A 20,312-nucleotide genomic window follows, 5' to 3' on the forward strand; every position below is an offset into this window, starting at 1 on the left:
ATGCCTCGTCCCTGCTCGTCTCCCTCCCTCTCAGCATCTTGTGCATGCTGCTGAACAGGTGTTACGCAACATGCAGGAGGCACTGGGAGGGAGGGGGAGGAGTTGATCAGCATGGCTGTGGGCGGGAGGTGCTGTGGGTGGTGGGGGAGCTTGGTTGCTGATGAGTGCTAAGCACCTGCTAATTTTTTTCTGGAGCACCCATGGAGTCGGCACCTATGCTCCTTCCCTCCAGTCTGGTAGGTGGAGAATGGGCGGGGGGGAGGGGGGGAGTGTGTGAGGGGCTCCGTGAGTCAAACTTTAACTGTAAAAGAGCCGCATACGGCTCGTCAGTTGTAGTTTGGCAGAGAGGCTTTCTCTCTCTGGCTCAATGACTCTTTGGACACCTAAGTATCTGTAAAAAGAAAAGGAGGACTTGTGGCACCTTAGAGACTAACCAATTTATTAGAGCATAAGCTTTCGTGAGCTACAGCTCACTTCCTCAGATGCATATCGTGGAAACTGCAGCAGGAGAGTGAATTTGTGTGGGGGGGTGGAGGGTGAGAAAGCCTGGATTTGTGCTGGAAATCACTTTAGATAAGCTATTACCAGCAGGACAGTGGGGTGGGAATAGGTATTGTTTCATATTCTCTGTGTATATATAAAGCCTGCTGCAGTTTCCACGATATGCATCTGAGGAAGTGAGCTGTAGCTCACGAAAGCTTATGCTCTAATAAATTGGTTAGTCTCTAAGGTGCCACAAGTCCTCCTTTTCTTTTTGCGAATACAGACTAACACGGCTGTTACTCTGAAACCTCTAAGTATCTGTGTGAATTTGGGCTTTGGGGCCTCAGTTCCCCATTTGTACAGCTGGGAGACTACAAGCCCCTTGTTGTACAAGGGTGTTGTAAAAATAAATTTCATTAATATTTTGAATCACTCCGATACTATAGTAATGAGCACCATAGAAAAGTCCATGAGGAAATTCATGTCTTCGGAGCAGGGGTTTGAATAGTTAAAGTAAATAAGACATGGAGTCATACATTAAACAATGGGGAGAAAACAAAATATTGAGTAGCTTGCTCACTAAGTGAGCACTATCCATCTTGTGCACTGAATGTGGAAGAGGCCTGTGGAAAATATAGTGTATGCTCATGTAATTTAAGAAGTACCATAATGCATATGCATTAGTGAGTCAAATTAAGGTTGTATAGGCAGCTTTAATTCTGGCATTTCCTAACTTTTGACAGTTTGATTTTACAACTTTAATGTTTTTAATGCATTTTTAGTGTAGGAATTGGGCATATAATTCCTATAATACATAAAAATACATTAAAAGGACATTAAGGACACTCCATGATGGGAAACAAAAAGAGCTTGTGAGGGACTTAAGGCAGGTCACTCCAACTAAAGACAAGCTGAGGGGGGAGGGAGCCTAGGCTATGTTGGTATAGGCATGTCCAGCAGAGATCAGAGAGTTATATTGCTAGGATTGCTCTTGCAATGATTGTGGATGGAGTTGCCCAACAGGGAGACCAAAAGCTCAGTATGTGGACTAAATATTGGCAGATCTTGGAGAGAACAATCTGCATGACAGCCTGGCATATGATCATGAGTTTTGGAAGAAGGCTATAAAAGTTGCCGATCCTGAACAGGGAAGTGACAAGAAAGAAGAAGAGAACTTAGCAGATAGCTAAATATTTATTTTTGAGAATATAAGAACCAAATATTTATAAGCTTAGGGGAAAATGTTTGACAATAATATAAGTGAATATGCAGTTAAAATATAAACAGATCAGTTATAATATGCACACTTGCTATAATTTTGTGATACCTGCAGCTATTGGCTGTTAGCTTTACAAAGTATTACTTCACACTAACCTTGTGCAAGGAACTTATGCAGTTTGTCCAGAACTTGTAATTGAATTAGTATAGCTTACCCCCTATTGGTTGTGGCCCACTGGAGGATGCCACACCAGTTATATAAGAACTCTGCGCGTGCCAGCCAGCATCCGCTCAACGCAACAGCTGCCTGGGACCTCATCCGTTAGGTGCTGTGTGGTATTCTTGGAATACAGCCAGTTGCTGTCTCAGCTGCACCTGAGTCTGCTGTGTGTATAGTTATGTGTGTGAGAAAGGGTCTGGTATGGTGAACAGAAGGGAGGAGAATCTGGGAAGGGATGAAGTCCATCCCTGCACAGCTTGTAGGGTCTGACAGAGTATCTGAAAGACCTGTGAGGTTTCCAGGCGGTTGTCACTGAGCAGCTCTGAAGTGTTATTAAAAGCCTAAGGATGGAAGACATGCTGCAATCGCACATGCAAACTTGTAATATAAACAGCAGATCTGCAGCTTCCACTTGCAACATGAAATTTGAAGCCACACTAGCTTCACCTTTGATTAAATCTACAATATCTTAAATGAAATGACAGGACCAATGAGAACATATGTTCTACTCTACTTAACAACTGTTTGTGTGGTCAGATAACATCCTTTGATGTGTGGCTATTCTTTAATAATCAATTTTTTTTATTTTGTTTGGGAAATACTAGAGAGCTATCCACTTTTTTTCATTTGACCCAATAAAAGAATAAACACAAAACCCTGCAAGACAGGAGTGGATGCTCTATTGTTTAAATGCTTTATTATTCTACTCTTGACACTTCCCTATTCCATATCTAAGGGTAGGTAGGAAGTAGGGAAGGATGAAGGATAATATTTTTAATCTTCACAACCAGAATGACTTTCTAATTCTTTTTTTTAATTTAATTGGCTAAATATGTGTGTGTGGAGAGAGAGATAGGGTTGCCAGTTTTGGTTGGATGTATCCCTGGAAGCTTCATCACATGGCAATCTTTAATTCCTGGAGACTCCAGTGCAATCCTGGAGGGTTGGCAACCCTTTAAAAGTGTGTGTGGAAGGGTATATTTTTGGAGGGGCATTAAAGAAGGGAGAAGGGTTTAAAATCTATATGCAAACCTTTAAAAATGATTCTGATAAGAAAACCCGAAACAATCATCTTAGAATCATTGAATGGTAGGATGTGGTGGATATTTTAGGACCCTGCAAAATCTGGCCTTTAGAGTGCCTGAAATAATAGCAGTCCCACTATAGGCTTAGTGGTAAGAATTTTCCTCTGTGCTGATGTTGATACAAAATTTCCTTTGATGTTACTACCAACAGTGGGTACAGTTAAAAAGTTTTTATTCTTAGAAAACAGGTATTCCCTGAGTGTATAATGGGAATAACAAATGTAGCTCTCCCCGAGGCGCGGTTTAAGACTCTGCCCTTCTCTCTCCTGGAAGCTTGGTATCACCAATATTAGGAGCAGCTTCTCCCTTCTCCTCTCATGGGTTGGATCCTGTGTTCTTTTTTGGCTCCTAATGCCTCTATCTAAGATGACTCCTCACAGTGCCATGCAGAGGGTGTTGTCCCTTGAGAAAATCAATACAACTAGCTGGCAAGGAGCGTAAAGCCCAGTACACAAGGGATAAATAAAATACATTAACAAAAGCTCCAGCAAAAGTATGAAAATAGCTCTCTTGCTTTATCTTCACCTTGGGGTGGGGCAGGGTCCTCTCCTAACCCCTACCAGGCTTGCTGGCTCCCTGATCTGGAGTCCTGTGTGGGTCTCGGCTGGCTCACAGTAGCCAGTGCCAGGTCAGATCTTTCTCTGGGGATGCTGGTCGCTGCATAGTGGGAACTGCCCAATCTGTGCAGCTAGATCTCATGGCAGTGCAAGAACTCCCTTTGTGGTGAGTGGGAGTTCAGTAATGACTCACTGAGCTGTGGTGTCACTCTCAGCTTCCAAACTCAAAACTGAAACTAAATCTGTTGTCTCTCTAAGTCAGGCTGTCCTTGGGCTGGGGGGCAGTAAAGTCCTGTCATTGGGTCAATGGACTGCTTGTCCAGATCACCCCATGGAGAAACTTCACTGTTGGCCTCAGAAAGCATTTCTAGATCCCTTCTGTCCTCATCCCTCTGTCCACAAATGCCAGGCTCTTGTAGCCCTTGTAGTTGTAGTCTTTTGGTAGGGCCCCCTAGAGGCTCAGTCTGGCAATTCAGGAGCTTGCAAATTCCAAGGGAGGGTTACAAACACCTTTCAAATGGTGGAGATACTGTATTCTAGTGAGGAAAATTAATCCTCCCCTGTACATAGTACTCTGTATTTCTGTAGCACCTTTCTTGGTGTTGTCTCTGTCTTTTATAAATGAGGAAAGTGAGGGACAGATGGGTTAAGAAACATGTCCAAGGCCACAAAAACTTTGGCAGAGTCATGAATAGAACCCAGCTTTCCTGTCTCCCATTTCTGTGCTTCAGCAGCCAGTATGGACTTTCTCCTGATTTAAGACCTTTGTCCTGGAATTGGATTTTTGTGGACAGACCATTATGCTTGTGCAGAGCCTCATTCAAGTCAGTGGGGTTGTGCTTGGGCCCACTCGCACAGATCTGATTGCAGGGAGCCTAAAACCCACAGTGTTATGTTAATAGATCAATTTATTTGTAAGGATGGACAAATCAGTCAGGCTGAAATAAGATTGAACCTCAACCTTCTCCCAAAACTCCAAACTGAAGCTTTTTAGAGGCTAGAAAAGTCTGGATACTGTCCCTAAATTATTTTGGTTTCTTTTAGGTCCTTATCAGAACCAAGTTTTTTAGTTTGCCCATCACTGCTTTTTGATTCACAGCAGTGCACAAAGTGTTCTGTTGGAGCACTGTTTCCAAATCTGGTGGTGTGAGCACAGAGAGGGCAGCACCTGGAAACCAGCTGGAGGGAAAGAGGAGAAAGGAGGAGGATAGCTTCCTGGCCCAAGTGCCACTTTGCTTCCCTTTGCAAACATGCTACCACAGCTGCAGGTAAAGTGACACAGCCCCTTGAAAGGTGCCCATGATCTCATTATTCTCCCACTGCGGCCACTTAAGGCAGCCAATCGTAGGAGCAGCTCATATGTTGAGAGCTAGGGTACTTCTACACTAGAAATGCATCAGTGGGTTCTTCCACTGGTGTAGTAAATTCACCTCTCTGAGAGGCTTTAGCTAGGTTGACAGAAGAATTCTACACTGCGGCTTAGGTTAGGTTAGCTTATCTATGTTGCACAGGGCATGATGTTTTTCACAGCCCTCAGCAATGTCATTAGGTCAAATTAACTTTGTTCTGTTGACCAGCCCTTAGAGGCTCAGGCAACAGCATGCTGACCTATGCTTTCTGTTCTTCCAGCTGAGCTGAGTTCAAATGGGGCCCAACCTCATGACGGCTACCACTTTCCACAGTATACTGTGGGGGAACAGAGAAAGGGCATTACAAGAGAAAAAGGAAGCCAGATAAAGAGCAATTCTTTTTGTAAAGGAAGTTAAATAAACAAAAAAGGACAGAACAGGACGAGAGGGAGAAAATGGACAGGAAAAAAGGTGGTGCTACCATAACCATGCAAGAGGATGTTGTGAGGAGACAAGGGAGTAATCTGTCTGCCAACCTCCCACAAGTGCATGAGGTGTCTAAGTCGAAAACGCTGTTGGTTGCCCAGATCTATTTTTGTTGCTTGCTAAATCCTAGCAATATTTCATATTGCTGAGTAAGTTTGTCTGCTTTACTCAAAAGGGCCCAATCTTGCAAGGTCTTGAATGCTCTGACTCCCATTGAAATCACCATCTTGCAAGTTCAGGCCTTAAAAAAAAACAAAGTTCAGAAAATAAACTTAATGAGCTGCTGATCTTTTAATTTCTATTATTATTAGGGGTGTATTTCATATTCAGCACTTAATGTGATGAGTCTAAACTGCATTCTCGGCACAAATTTTTTGGTGGCCTCAGAATACGGCCACCAACTCTTGCTGGTGGCCGCTCACACACTTTTTTCCTAAAATGCTTAATTAGCTTTAGGAAAACCAAATAAGTATGCATGTATACATGCCCAAATCATTGTAATTTATTTATTGCTAGCTAATAAATCTATTATGTAAAGTGCTATCAACAAACATACACGTATCACTTTTCACAGCAGACTTACTCAGCCCTGGCAACCCTGGGGACAAATTAAGTCCTGGATGGAGGCCTGGGGAAGCAGTAGGGGACTAGAGCCTGAATCCCTGCTGCCACAACCCAAAGCCTCATGGCCAGAGGATGGGACTCCGGGATGGAGCCCAAAGCTGTGTGGCCAGAGTCTGGGGACTGCTGCTGTGCGGCCAGAACCTGGGGCTGGAGCCCAAAGCCCTGTAGCCAGAGCCTGCCTCCTCTCCACCCCAGGGCTGAAGCCTGGGCCCCACTGCCCCTGGGAAGGTGGGGAACTCACCGGCTGCCTGCACCTACAGCATTGTGCCCCAGGTGTCTCTAGAGGAGGTCTGGGCCCAACCCCTGCCGGTGGCTCCAGTAATCAACACCAAGTTGGTGCATCCAGGAGCAACAGGGAGGGGGAGAATACAGCCTAGATGTGCATACGTAAAAGGAAAAACTGGTGGTGGGAAGTGGAAGGAATGGTTTTGTTTGGGATTTTTATTTTGGCAGTTAAGTTACCATCTACACTTTGGGCAACGTGTAGCATACAGACACTACACATCTAACTAGCATGGGTATAAATAGCAGTGTATATGGAGTGACATTGCATAGGTGAGTAGAGTATAGACATGCTAGAACCTTAGGCTTTATACCCTGCACTGCTCTCTATACATCCAACTAGTGTTCCCCATGTGTACATTGCTGTTTTTAGCAGTTTAGCATCCTGGTGCCTCCCCACTGGAAGGAAAGGCTCCAGCTGTGGAGAAAAGGCTCTGGCAGGGGGAAGGAAGTGGGGAAAGGTTCTGCCAGCTCTCCCCTGCCAGAACCTTTCCCTGTCCCAGGTATCTACAGCCTGCTTTTCATTGCGGCATGTAGCTGTATATACCCTATGTGCTGCCACCACCAGTGTAGACAAGGTATATGTATGTGTGTCTGTGCAGGGGTTTGTGTGTGTGCGTGCACACTTGTCTGTAGCTCAAACCCCTGCTCCTTGCCATCCATACCACAGTGCACAGCACACACCATATTGTGGACTTTGTGTGGGGAAATGTACACACAAGAAACGCTCTGTGCCTGTCAGGCCCCCTGTTTACCACTGTTGTCTGAAACCCCAGTGACTTTTCACACATGTTGTTAGATTTAAACCAAATCTTCTTTATAAAAATTATCCTCTAACAAAAGACTCTTTTGTACAATAGGTAAAGTTGCACTCTGTCACCTAGACTCTTCAGAAGGGAAGGGGGAGCAGCATTCACAATCTAAAAATAATCACTTTCCAGTTGATATAATATCTCTTTCTCAATAAGGCAGAAGAAATGTCTGTTGTCATATACTGGAGTACTTAGGAAAGCATTAGGGTTCTCTTTCTAGCAACGGATCTTCTGTGTAATGTGTCTTTTTTAAATTTGCCACAAACCACTTTGAAATGGTTTCGTACTTAAATCTAAAACCTCTAAACCCTTTGTTAACACGGGATGCAAACCTCCTGAGGATTTGGAGATTACAAACATTAACCAGTGCTTTATGCAATAGGAACAATTTCCCAAATGCCTTATCTTATGTCTTTTTGCCATATTTAAAGCAGTTTTAGATTTTTGATTCATGACCAACTCTCCTAGCTGTAAAAGTGGGTTTTTATGAGTTGAACTTTCAGCCCTTTTGCCTCCCAATTCAGAACAGATTTTACGGTTCCATCAATTTAAGTAGTACTGGTTTCTTCCTGGTTTATTAGATTTCTCCAGTTTAAGTCAAATTGAGAGGTGATATGTAAGATGGTGTAAGTTAGATATAAAAGAGTCTAAAGGCAGGTAATTTACTTGTGAGGAGCCAGGATATGTCATAGGTTCAGAATGGGGGTAGCCTATTTCAGCCCACAAAATTATACACCTCCTCTTAGAGGCTTTTCTTGCTACTTCCTTCCTCTGGACCATTGGACTGAATTAAACCAATTTAGACTCCTGTACACTGTCTCACTGGACAAATTCAGAAGGGATATGGTAAGGGAGAGTAAGTTACACTTTAGTAAATGGATGAGGTATAAGGGAGGCTAAAACGGTGTAACATACACACTGATGGATCCGACCAAGACTCCCTTAGACTCATCTCTGAATTGGTCTTATGATTTGATATACTGACAACAGAGGAGCTATCATGAAAGAGCTGCCTGACTAACTCTCCCTTGAGGGTTAAGGTTAAGCGTTAAGGTTGCCTGTCACCTTCAGTAATATGACCATTTTTTCAGTTGCTTATAATTTTTATCCAAAGCATTTATCCAAGCCTTGTATGTGTCACAGGCAGAACTTGTTTGGAAAATCATTAGTCAGAACGGTTCTGCTGTTCCTGAGAATGAGGCTAGGGAAGAACACAATGTTTTGTTCATGTTAAAGAATTTGGATAACCTTTTATTTGAAAATAACAAGTACTCTTCTGCTTTGGAGCAGAAGCTTGCCATTTGGCCAGGGGGATGGCCATTGTGTCAAGGCTGTGACTTTTTCCATCCCATTAAAAATCTGCCCAAGTTTCACTACGTTGTAAGCTTTTGAAAAATTGTAGTATGCAAATGATCAGTAGCAACTTCTTTTAGCAGCTATTTTCCCTGGTGATTCTGTCCTCACTGAACATCCCCCAGTGCAGGGCTGAGCAGGACTTTCCTTGCAGTTGTAGCTCTGGACTGCTGTGGGCCAAGCCAAAGTCGGACACAGGAACTGAGAGCAGGGAAACTCTCTCCTATGCTGTCTGTGTCACCCCTGCTGGGTTGGGTAATGTGGAGGAAGAAGCTTCCTGATTTCAAAGGATAGAGGACTGGTATATTTTGGGGGTCAACCTAAACCAGTGAGAGGTGGTTACCTATTGCTCTGGAACCCTGAGTGCCTTAAAATGCTCTGTGGCTGTAGTTGTCTGTCTGCCGATGCTCCCAGCCAGTATATGAGCTTGCACGGAGTGTGTCTGTTGAGCACCCCTCTGTCATTGGGATGCTCTTACAGTCAAGACCTTGATCTGCAAGGGCAGTTGATTAGGATAAACAGCCTGAGGGGAGTAAAACTAGGACCTGAGTCTGGTAGGAGGGAGTGGGGACTGAGTCTGGTACTGGCAAGCAGGGGGAGAGGCTGGACAAGTGTGGGACTGACGAGGCAAATGGGGATGAGGGGTAGACTGAGATTGGATGAGGAGTTGGGATTGAAACTAGGACTGGCTGGGTAGGTAGCCTGGGATTGAGGATCAATGGGATGGGGTAGGAGGTCAGGAGAGAGGGGAGACCGATCTAATGAGGAGGTGGGATGTGGGATAAAACTGGAACTGGCTCGGCAAAGAAACTGGGACAAGAAAATGGTGGAGGGAGAGAGACCGTGCTTGGATGAGGAACCTCAGGAAGGAGTCTGAAATTGGGAACTAAAGGGGACAGGGAATGTGGCAAGGTGGGAGACTAGAGGCAAGGTGGGGAGAGACAGACAGATCAGATGAGGAGTACGGGGGGTGGGAGGACTGAGTGACTTGGAAAGGAGACTGGAACTGGGATGAAAAGCCTGAGGAGTGGAGACTAGGACTGGCTAGGTGAGGAGAATGGGACTGGGAAGAAATGGGGTAAATAGGCAGAAGCATTTGTGCTCACTAGAACCCACTTTCTTTTAAAGCCTAGAACCCAAGATCTCTTGAGTCTCATCATTACTCTTGTCAGCAGAGAAAAAATACTACATGATTCTGTAATTAGAATGTATTGTAATGCACATGCACAAGGGGGAAAACTTTAATCTGGCAGTTCCTAACTTCTGAGAGCTTAATTTTGCAACCTTAATAATGTTCTTTTAAGCAGGATTTTTGCATGTAATTAACTGGTGATGCAAATAAAATTTGAACTAACCGTGGATGAAATCCTCTTTCTTAAATGGATGAAAGGACCTGTTGAACCAAAATACATGTCCATGCAGACACTAGAATGGTGAACATAGTATGGAAATCAAACTGACTAGGACAAATACATGCAATTTGTATTGTGCTTGTGTCCAAAGAACCTTAGAACGTTTTGTTTGACTTCCCCATATGAACAAGATTGACACATTAGCCACCAACTGGGCATCTTTTTCTCTTTTTAAACATTTCTGCCTAAGCTGCTTCAGTGTCTTTGTGCTGCGAGAGGTGTGCTACATTTTGGCTGAGACTTGCACAGATAGACCTGGCCATTTGTGGAACTTTTCATGAAACATTCTACTAAATTCCAACTGAGGCAGATCAAAACCACGCATCTAAATTTCTCCTTAAATTTCAGCTGGATACGGTATTCAGTTCATATTCTAAACTCTTATTTTGTGTTGCTAGGTAGAGATAATCAGCTGCTGCTGTCCACTGTCAGAGGTGACTGCATAGACATAGACCAGTGGTTTTCAGTCTTAAACAAATAAATCAAAGTGTGCTACCAGTTAGTCACACCTTTCTAACTGTAAAAGGTTCTGCTTACTGTCATTGGATGACCTGAACCTGTTTATATTGGACACAACCACTGACTTCAGAGTTCAGTGGTGAACAATGTAACTTTGAATTCCTTTTGTATCAAACACAATCGTTCTGTCTGTATGACAAGTGAGAAACTAAGTTTCCCTTGTTTCGTTTAAATTTTGCTTTCCTAATTTCATCCCATTATTTTTGGTTATACCTTTTGTAACATTCCCCCCCCCCCTCCGCCTCCACCTCTCAAGTGGAATTGATAGCTCTTGGATATTGATACATGGTAACTGTTATTGATAACAGTTCTTAACATAGAGCTGAGTAGAATAGCAGAGTCAGGGTCTGCTCTCTGGATCCAAGATCAGAATTTTCCCCCCCGATAGCAACAGTTTCCAGTCTCCAGGATGCCATTGTTTTGTTCTATAAAAAGCATGATGATTTTGTAGTAAACTATGCTAATCAAATTGTCATCTTTTTTCATGCCCAAAAGATATTGTGTATCAGAGCTCTGAAAGCAGGGCATTAAACTATAGTCTCTGGACTATATGAGAAGCTAACCAACCATAGAATAAACTCATGTAGTAACTTTTAATACGGTGTCCTAATTGTAATGTGTGAGCATATCTTCACCCTTTTTGATATTGAGAGTAATATTGGCAGACTCTTCTTGCACGTTCTTTAATCCATGTCAGGTCTTATTAACAGACTGTCAGAGTCAGATTGCCCACAGTGTACATGGACATGCATATGAAATATAACCCATTTTCCTACCATGGGAGAGGACTGAAATTTTAATTTCACAGATTTCACTCCAACTCCTAGATCATTTAGTTTTTTCAGGCAAATGCTGTATATGGCCACCGCTCATTTAAAACTGTGTCCCAACCTAATTGTATTATGAGCCTATTAACTCCTAGCTAATCATCCAGTCATGGCTAATTAATCACTTCTCCTGGTTGTCCTGTTTAAGACTTGTTTTTCACACCACTGAACAGGAAACTATTATCTGATTTTATTTTCAGGGTAGCCTGTGTACAAAGGGCAAAATCTGACCCACTTCCTCGGTCACTTAAGGCTCAGTAGGAAGTCGAGTCAGTTGGATTCCTCTGTGTCTGTTTGGGGAGGGGTGCAAAGATGTGAGGAAAGCCTATGTGAACTCCCTGTATGCAGCGAAACACAGTTAAATGACTTTCTATGCCTTTGTGATAAATGAAGTGTGTGTGTGGCAGGGGTGGGTGGGGGGTAGCTCCCTTTGATGGACACCCAGCCAGTTAGCTGAAAAATCCCTCTTGGTAGCTGTTCTCTACTTGCTTTACCTGTAAAAGATTAAAAAGTCCCCCAGGTAAAGAAAAAAAAAAGTGGGCACCTGACCAAAAGAGCCAATGGGAAGGCTAGAACTTTTTAAAATCGGGAACGAAACTTTCCCTTTGTCTGTTGTTCTCTCTCGGCTGAAGAGACGGGCAGCAGGAACGCTGTTTAAAGTTTGAACCAGATATGAAAACCATCAGATCATATCGAGAACTAATTTTAACAACCCAAATATATAAGTAAATTAGGAATGTTTAGGAAGACATGATTAGGTTTATTTCTGTTTATTTTTTAAGGCTTGCGGACTCCTCTGTGCTAACCTCAGATTCTTTTATTTGCTTGTAACCTTTAAGCTAACCGCCAAGAAAGCTATTTTGGGTGCTTAATTTTTGGAATCGCTCTTTTAAAATCTTGCAAAAGACTAAGTTCCAGATGTATTTTCTTCCTTTTTGTTTTTAATAAAATTTACCTTTAAGAACAGGATGGGATTTTTGGTGTCCTAGGAGGTTTGTGCATGTTGTTTGATTAGCTGCTAGCAGCAGCTAATTTCCTTTGTTTTTTTTCTCAGCTCTTCCCTGGATGGGGGTGTGAAAGGGCTTGAGGGTGCCCCACAGGGAGGAATTCCCAAGTGCTTCTTCCTGGGTTCAGGGGTTTTTTTTTTTGGGCATTTGGGTGGTGGCAGCATTTACCAAGCCAAGTTCAGAGAAAAGCTGTAACCTTGGGAGTTTAATACAAGCCTGGATTGACAAGTATTAATTTTTAACATCCTTGTAGGCCCCCACCTTCTACACTCAAAATGACAGAGTGGGGATTCAGCCTTGACAGTCTTAGAATGGAGGAAAATGATTGGTTTGGGAAGGAGTCCAAGTATAGCTGATAATTTTATGAATATTTCAGATCTGTCTGCTAACCCTTCTCTCCACCCCGGACTTTAGGGGGTCATGTCTTATGGATGTGACAGTCCTGCTACTGCAGCAAGGGGAAGGAGGTTAGATCTGTTACCCCAGATCTCTGCCCAACTCTACTTGGGCCACCACAAATAGCCTGCTTGCTTTGGTGACTGTCTATGATTTAAATTTAAATCCATCTTTTTTTCACAAATGTGTTCTGTTTTGTTTTGTTTTTTTTAAAGCCACTCATTTCGTAATCAAGTCTAAAGGGCACATGTTTAGTGCCGTATGCCAGGATTTAGCCTCATTACTCCCACTAATGGTAACAATCTATGTGATCAAATCCCAGTATAGCAGCTCAGTGCTGTGTTTGTCTAGCTCTCTAAACTTTAAATAATGGCTATGCCTGTATGCTCTTTTTCACGTAAAGACCTGGATGTTTTGTCTGAAATGTACTTTGTCACTTTCACTGTGTAGAAGTCTGCTCTTTTGCATCTCTTCATAATTGTCTTAGCAAGAATGATTTTGTAGAGGAGACTTCTGAGGGGTTGGTTGAGCAGTGAGAGGAATAGACTTTCCCCTCTATTTTCTTTTAATAACACCCTCCCCCCCCCCGCAAAATAATGAATATGAAGACTTAATTTGCAGTGTGCAGTACCCAGTTGCCAAAGTTGCTGTGTTCCGCTGAAAACAGTGGAGGATAGGAGTAGGTTGGATTTATATCTGCTCTCCATTCTTCCTTGTGGTAATGTCCACAGTTCTGTTACCATGGGTACTTCAGCCTGGGGGACAGAACCAGACCTTTCAGTCATTAGCAGCAGGGGAAAGGCCCACCTCATGAAGTTCCCTCCAGTTTTTAATGCCATCACAACAGCTTGAAGTTCAGCCAGCCCTTCCTGCTGCAGAACTTTTCTCAGAGAAATTCTGTTCAAATCTTAGACTAACAAAGTTGGTGTCGGTCTGATTCAAATCTGTGGGGAGATTGTCTTCTCAGTTCTGCTTCCTGTTGTGAAGTGTTTGAAGAGGCTGATGCCCTGTCGAGGGGTGAGCTGGGCCGAGGAAAGAAAGACAGAAGCAAAAGCAAGGGTCTGCATATCCTGCTTCCCTCTGACTAATTGAGTGTCTTGCTGGGGAGCTCAGCTGGTTCTGTGGGCAAAGTTTTCCCTCATAGCCCAGTCTGGGTGGGGTTGCCTTGGCTTTCTTCCCTTGGGAAGGAAAGGAAGTGGGTGGGATTGGAAAGATGCTGGCTCTGGGCCAAGGAGCTCCTTCCTTTCTCCATGAGGGGAGTAAAGCCAGAAGGGCAGCACACCAGATGGAAGATCTCCCTGTAGCCTGGATCAGCTACCACACCTCGAACTGCGGTGCTCAGCTGCGCTTCATTTCCCTGCACACCATGGGGAGAGGGCACATGATATAGCACAGATGTTGCCAACATTAGAAAGAGCAATAATGGGCCTCTGCACTAGTCCAAATGTAACTGGTATTGCTACCCAACATAAATATGGCTGTTTTCCCTGGTCAGGGTTTTTGCACATCTAAGCAGGGGAGAGCTTTACCTTAAAGAGTGGACTCTTCATGATGTAGGCCCTTCATGGGCAGCTGAGGACAGGCAGGCATTACCTCAGCCCCCTTCTTCAAGTGGTATCAGGCCAGCAATAAACAAACAAATATGAACTGTCATCTAACACTGCAAGTGCCCCCATATGCTTTCACAAGGAACACTAATATGGGTGGACAGGACAGTGATACATAGCTGGGTGCAGAGGGAAAAAAGTGGCATTCAAACCTGTTTCATGCAGGTATATGGGGTTTGGTTTCTAGCTAGTGATGTACTGGGAAACATTATGGCAAGCTGAGGCTATTTAGAGTCAGAAAAGTTGACATACAATCCTGACTTCTGCAAGATACCGTAGAAAGGAATACAGTCGTATGGCAGACTGAAGCATTCCAATGAAGTGCAACAAGAAAAAAATACCTCTTTTCAAGTCATAGCTAGAACAAGTGCAGCGCTAATAGCTCTGAGGCAATAGAGGGCAGCTGTCAGAATCAGACTTCAGATTGAAGTCTGGGAACAAAAAGAGCTACCTATAGCTTTGATCAAATGACGGTAAGAATCATTAGGAAAGGGATAGATAAGAAGACAGAAAATATCATATTGCCTCTATATAAATATGATATGCCCACATCTTGAATACTGTGTGCAGATCTGGTCGCCCCATCTCAAAAAATATATTTTAGAATTGGAAAAGGTTCAGAAAAGGGCAACGAAAATGCTTGGGGGTATGGAACAGCTTCCATATGAGGAGAAATTAATAAGACTGGGACTTTTCAGCTTGGAAAAGAGATGACTAAGGGGAGAGAGATAGAGACGTATAAAATCATAACTGGTGTGGAGAAAGTAAATAAGGAAGTGTTACTTTCTCTTTCTCATAACAGAAGAACTAGAGGTCACCCAATGAAATTAATAGGCAGCAGGTTTGTGGAACTCTTTGCCAGAGGATGTTGTGAAGGCCAAGACTATAACAGGGTTCAAAAAAAGAACTAGATAAGTTCATGGAGGATCGGTCCATCAATGGCTATTAGCCAGGATGGGCAGGGATGGTGTCCCTAGCCTCTAGAGGTTTGCCAGAAGCTGGGAATGGGCACCGGGGGTGGATCACTTGATTTCCTGTTCTGTTCATTCCCCCTGAAGCACCTGGCATTGGCCACTGTTGGAAGATGGGATACTGGGCGAGATGGACCAGTATGGCCATTCTTACATTCTTATGTCCAAGGAGGGTAGGTACCCTGTGAAACTGTGGAAGAATTACAGGAACAGTGTTACCCCATTCCCTGTCTCAGCAACCTATGGAGGGGGTTTTATTCATGACACGAATAAAATCATCCATCATCTACTTTAGATCAGAATATTACAACCCACTCTGCATCCTATTTCTACCCTCAGAATTGGGGACAAACAGAGCAGGGCCCTCTCTGAAACAGCTAAATAAATTCTCCCTGGAGGCTTACCTTCAAAGCATTCCCATGTCACCATTCTCAGACAATTATTTTTGTTTTTCAGATGGATGGGAGCCTTCCTTTTCTCCCACCCCGAGCTTTGATTATTGCCATTTGATCTTACATGTGCTCCTGGGGTATCCAGGAACGTGGTAGCAAGAAATATTAGCATTAGGGAAGAAGAAAATTCATCTATCTCTTCCGAGACAATTTTTTCTGAACAGAATTCAGTACAGAGACAAAGCTGAAACACACATACACAGTGATATAGTTCTTGGATTCAGGATGAACACTCACATGGTGCCAGAGAAATCAATCCTAGGCCTGGGCTGAGGATGAATGCTATCAGGTACCAGATCCCATCTCAGAAGAATGTTAACAGAAGATAAAGATGGCCATAAAGGAAAACAAGTAGCATCACAGAAACAGAAAATCAATTCTTATTGGAGCCTGTTGAGACTTCTGATATCACTCACAGGCATGCTTCAATATTCTAGAGTTCAGATGAGTTCTGTCCAATAATTCGAGGTCACGCCTTTGCATCCCACCCTATCTCATTCATTAGAAGAGATCCAGGTCTAGTTGTATACTCTGTACTCTCTCACCCGGTGAATGCAGAGAATCAATTTTTTTAAGGGATCTTCCCAATTCATGTCAGGGAATGGATACCAAAAAGAGAGAGAACACAACATCCACCAGCTAGAGCACAATAATACATTGAAGTCTTGAAGCAATATCCTTTCTAGAGATAACAGACCTGTGTAGGTCATGGCAGTCAACATGTCTGATTGAGTTTTCATAAATCACTAGGAAGAATGTGATCAGCCTTACCTCTGAGAGAGAAGTTCCATCGTGGGTGGAGCAAAGTTTTCCTCTCTGAATGTGCACTTCTCACTGAGGAGGAGATGAACACCACAACTTAAATTGTAGAAAATTGGATTAGCAGAGTGACTCCTACACCCAGAAATATCTCACTCATGGTAAGTCAGTTTGGTGGGCTGGTTCTTGATTGGTTTGCATCTGGAAACAATAAAGTGCCCTGTTGTTTCCCTGTTTCAAGACCTGGGAGGTGAAATGGAGAATGACCTCTTGCAAAATGGGCAAGGTCCCTGTTACATGTCTTTTCACCTTTTCCACTGCTACTCACAGCAATACAAAAGATAGGAATGAGACAGTAGCAGTGATACTGTTTATGCCTTTCTGGCTGAAGAGACTATGGCTTTCAGGCTTGATTAACTTAGAATTGAAACTTTGGATTTCACAGCGGTCTGCTGTCACATAACCTGTCCTTCATCTGAGACCTGACAGATTTAAAATGAATACTTGGGTGATATGATGATTTCTTTCATGGACTCCAATAGAGATGCCAAGAAATAGAACTTATTCCATTGGTTGGTGCAAAGTCCACAGCTAACTACCATGTTAAACCAGTGAAACAGCCTTAAGTTCCTTCAGGAGAGCTTTATTGTGCTTGTACAAGTGTGTGCAAGCAAAAGGTGACTGCTCTGTAGTATGTTGTCAGTATGGTCATAAAAAGAAAATATTGTACGAATCCTAATATTATATGCTTCATGGGAGTATCAACCTTATTCCAACTACAGCTGTGTAGAAAAACATATATATTTTCCTTGTTGGCAGTTGTGAAAAAAAAATCACTTGGGATGAACTGAAAATGAATTTTTTTAAACTCTTTGGTAAATTGAAAATTATTTTTGGGTTGATGAAATATTTTATTTTGACAAAATTGAAAAGTTTTGTTTCAATTTTAATTTTTAATGGTTTTGATTTTTTCATGAGAAACAGACATTTTGAAATAAAAAGTCACTTTGAACTGAAAAATCAAAATGTTTCATTTAAAAAATGTTGAATTTTTTTTATCAAAACAGTTCAGCAAAACTGACTCATGCTCAACGTTAGTGTTGCTGAATCTGTATTTTCCACTGACAATTTTTTTTTGTACAAAAAATGTTATCCAGCTCTAATTCCAACCCCACAAAGTAATAGAATATAACCCTGGACCTCATTCTGCTCTTTATAGCACTACACATATTGAATTCCTGCAGGAGGTGGTCATATACCCCTGTCTTTAGAGTAGGCCTCTTAAAGGTGATTATCTCCAATCAGATGAGTTTATTTTTAATTTGCAAATTGGAGTGTTCTCTAGTGGACTAGTACTGTACTTCTAATTCAGATAGTCCTCATAACTGTAATAGCATTCATTCCCTACATAAATTCAAGAAATATTCCTTTGTCAGTTAAGCATTAAAATCCAGTCCTTAGGAGCAGCAACAATCTCTGGGCAAAGTACTCTTGTCTCCTGTTTTGGGATCTGCTAGCTGGCCACATCTACATAAGTTCATCAAATTTTGCATAGTGGTCATCCAGCCTTAGTTAATGCTATTTTCTTTCTTTTGGCAAAAGTTGTAATATAAACATTAGAGTCTATGCCACACTACTTATATTGCCTTCCATATTTCGTTGGGAATTTGTTGTCCTGCGTAATAAATAATGGTAGAGGAAAATGTCAATATTTACAGGCCAGATTTTTAAAAATTAGGATCCTAAGGCAGTACTGAGGCATTTACATAATTGGCTTGATTTTTGAAAAGTACTGCGCCTCCAGCAACTTCCCTTGACAGCACCAGCATTAGAAATATGGCAGCATTAGTGTAGAATGGCTGCTGGTGTGTTTATCACCATGCTGTGAAAAATATATTGCTATATCTACAGTAGAGTGATTTCATGACCCTATTGAAGTCAATAGGAGTTTGACCATTGACTTCATCAAGACCAGGATTTCACCCCAGCATTCTTACTATTTACAACAAGAGTGAGAGGCTCTCCTAGAATAATGAGTGTATGTAATATAGTTTTAGTGATGATTTTGCCTGAGTAAGGACTAAAGGCTGCAGGATTTGGCCATAGTTAAGAATGAAGGGTTTCCAATGGAAGGATGTGTATTCTTACACTAGATTAAGGGTCATTCCCTCAAAGATAGGTGCAAGGGGTGCATCCACAAAATTGCCCATGCGCCATTATGCTTGCAAAGCCTGATATACATAATGTGTACAACTCAAACAATTCCACTCATAGACCAATCTGTACAGGTCCTTTTTGCATGTTCAAAAGCCTGCAAGTACTTGCAAAGGTAGGGTTTTGAGAGCGCCAATACATGGGTACAATGTGTACTGCAGCCTCTGAGAACGTGGTCTAAAGTTAAGCTTGACTCTTGAAACTGTAAAATGTTTTTGCTGTCTGCTAAAACAAATAGACAAGTCAGCAATAAGGAGGCAATTGATTAATACAAGTAATAATGCAGCTTGAGCTTTAAGTGGATTCACAGCCTTCCCAAAAACAATTCTGGCTGCCTAATTCACTTAAGTAAATTTTGGGTTTGCAGAAAAACTTCCAGAAGAACCATGGCAACATGATATAGCTTTAATTAATTTAGCTCTCTCTTGCATCAACTTCCCATCTGATTGTGAAGCAAAATAGCACATACGTACAATTTCAGCATAAGGGATGTCAAGAAAACAAGATGATGAATGGCAAACTCTCAAGTGAAATTAACCTGACTACTCCTTTTCATCTAGTAAGATATCTTTTGTCTTATTGCTTTTTTTGGCTTTAGGTATTACCTGTTTTGTTTTTTTTTTGTACAGCATGGTCGTTATTTCTTATTCATCTTAATTTATTTAAAAACATAGGAAGCTTAATTTTGAAAGGATTTCTCTAATATTGACTGCAGTAGATAACAAACTCAGGGTTCAGGTAACACATATTATCGACAATTGTTAGAATTGTCATAATGGATCTCAGTCCAAACAGTCAAAATCCCAGAAAACTAAGAACGAATGACAAATTGAAAGTTGTATAACAGTTTCTCTTCTCCATTAGTGGAATGTGGTAGTGTTGGAAATCCAAAACTCTCTATTAACTGAAATGATATATCATCAAAAAAGAGAAAACATTTGATTTTTATTGAACAGTTTTTATAATAAAACCTACATTTGGGGCCTGAGCGATCATTATATTATAGGGATTCCTCAGGTAATAAGGAACTGAAACATTTTTGTTTGAAATTACTCATATTTTGCACTAAAGCATTCAGTGAAAATTTATGAAGAACTACTACAGTGGTCTTCGTTAACAAAAGATCAGCAGCATTAGTTAGGAGTAAAACATTAGGGCATATGATTTACTGTATTGCAGTATTTTTTATTCTAAATATAAGGAAATACAGAGCTATTTTTTTTAGTGGCAGCCAGTGTATTTCAGTAGACAGTCCTTTGTCTTTCTGAAACTTTATAGAGAGGGCCCAAACATTTTCCCAGGTGATAATTTTTAAATTAATTACCGTATTAAACATTGAAACTGATTGACTCAGTTTTTTTCCCCCTTACAAAAGTATAAAATGACATTTTGGTGTTTTGTTTTCTACTGTTTTGCACGTAATGTCCATTGATGTTGGGCGTTATATGTTCCAGGTGACATTGCTGCAGAGATTAGGGTTGCTATACCCTCACCTCATATTAGTTTTCTATCTAATAGCACCCCCTTAAAATGAAAAACATTGGAGGGAAGCCATTATACCCTCTGAAGCAAAATGTGTACTGTTGTGGCTGCGCGCACAGAGGGGAGAACAGGCAGATTCTTTAGTGTAGTACAGTACAGTACATATTGGAAGCCTGTGGCGTACTTCAGAATACAGT

The 20,312-nt window shown here is 41.9% G+C and overlaps 1 protein-coding gene across 1 annotated transcript in view; it reads left to right on the forward strand.

Moving 5' to 3' along the window:
• RYR2 (ryanodine receptor 2) overlaps positions 1 to 20,312 on the forward strand; it is a 717,900-nt gene that overhangs the window by 215,558 nt on the left and 482,030 nt on the right. The window lies entirely within an intron of this gene.

This window comes from Lepidochelys olivacea, assembly GCF_965140295.1.
Source record: "Lepidochelys olivacea isolate rLepOli2 genome assembly, chromosome: 3".
NCBI lineage: Eukaryota > Metazoa > Chordata > Testudines > Cheloniidae > Lepidochelys > Lepidochelys olivacea.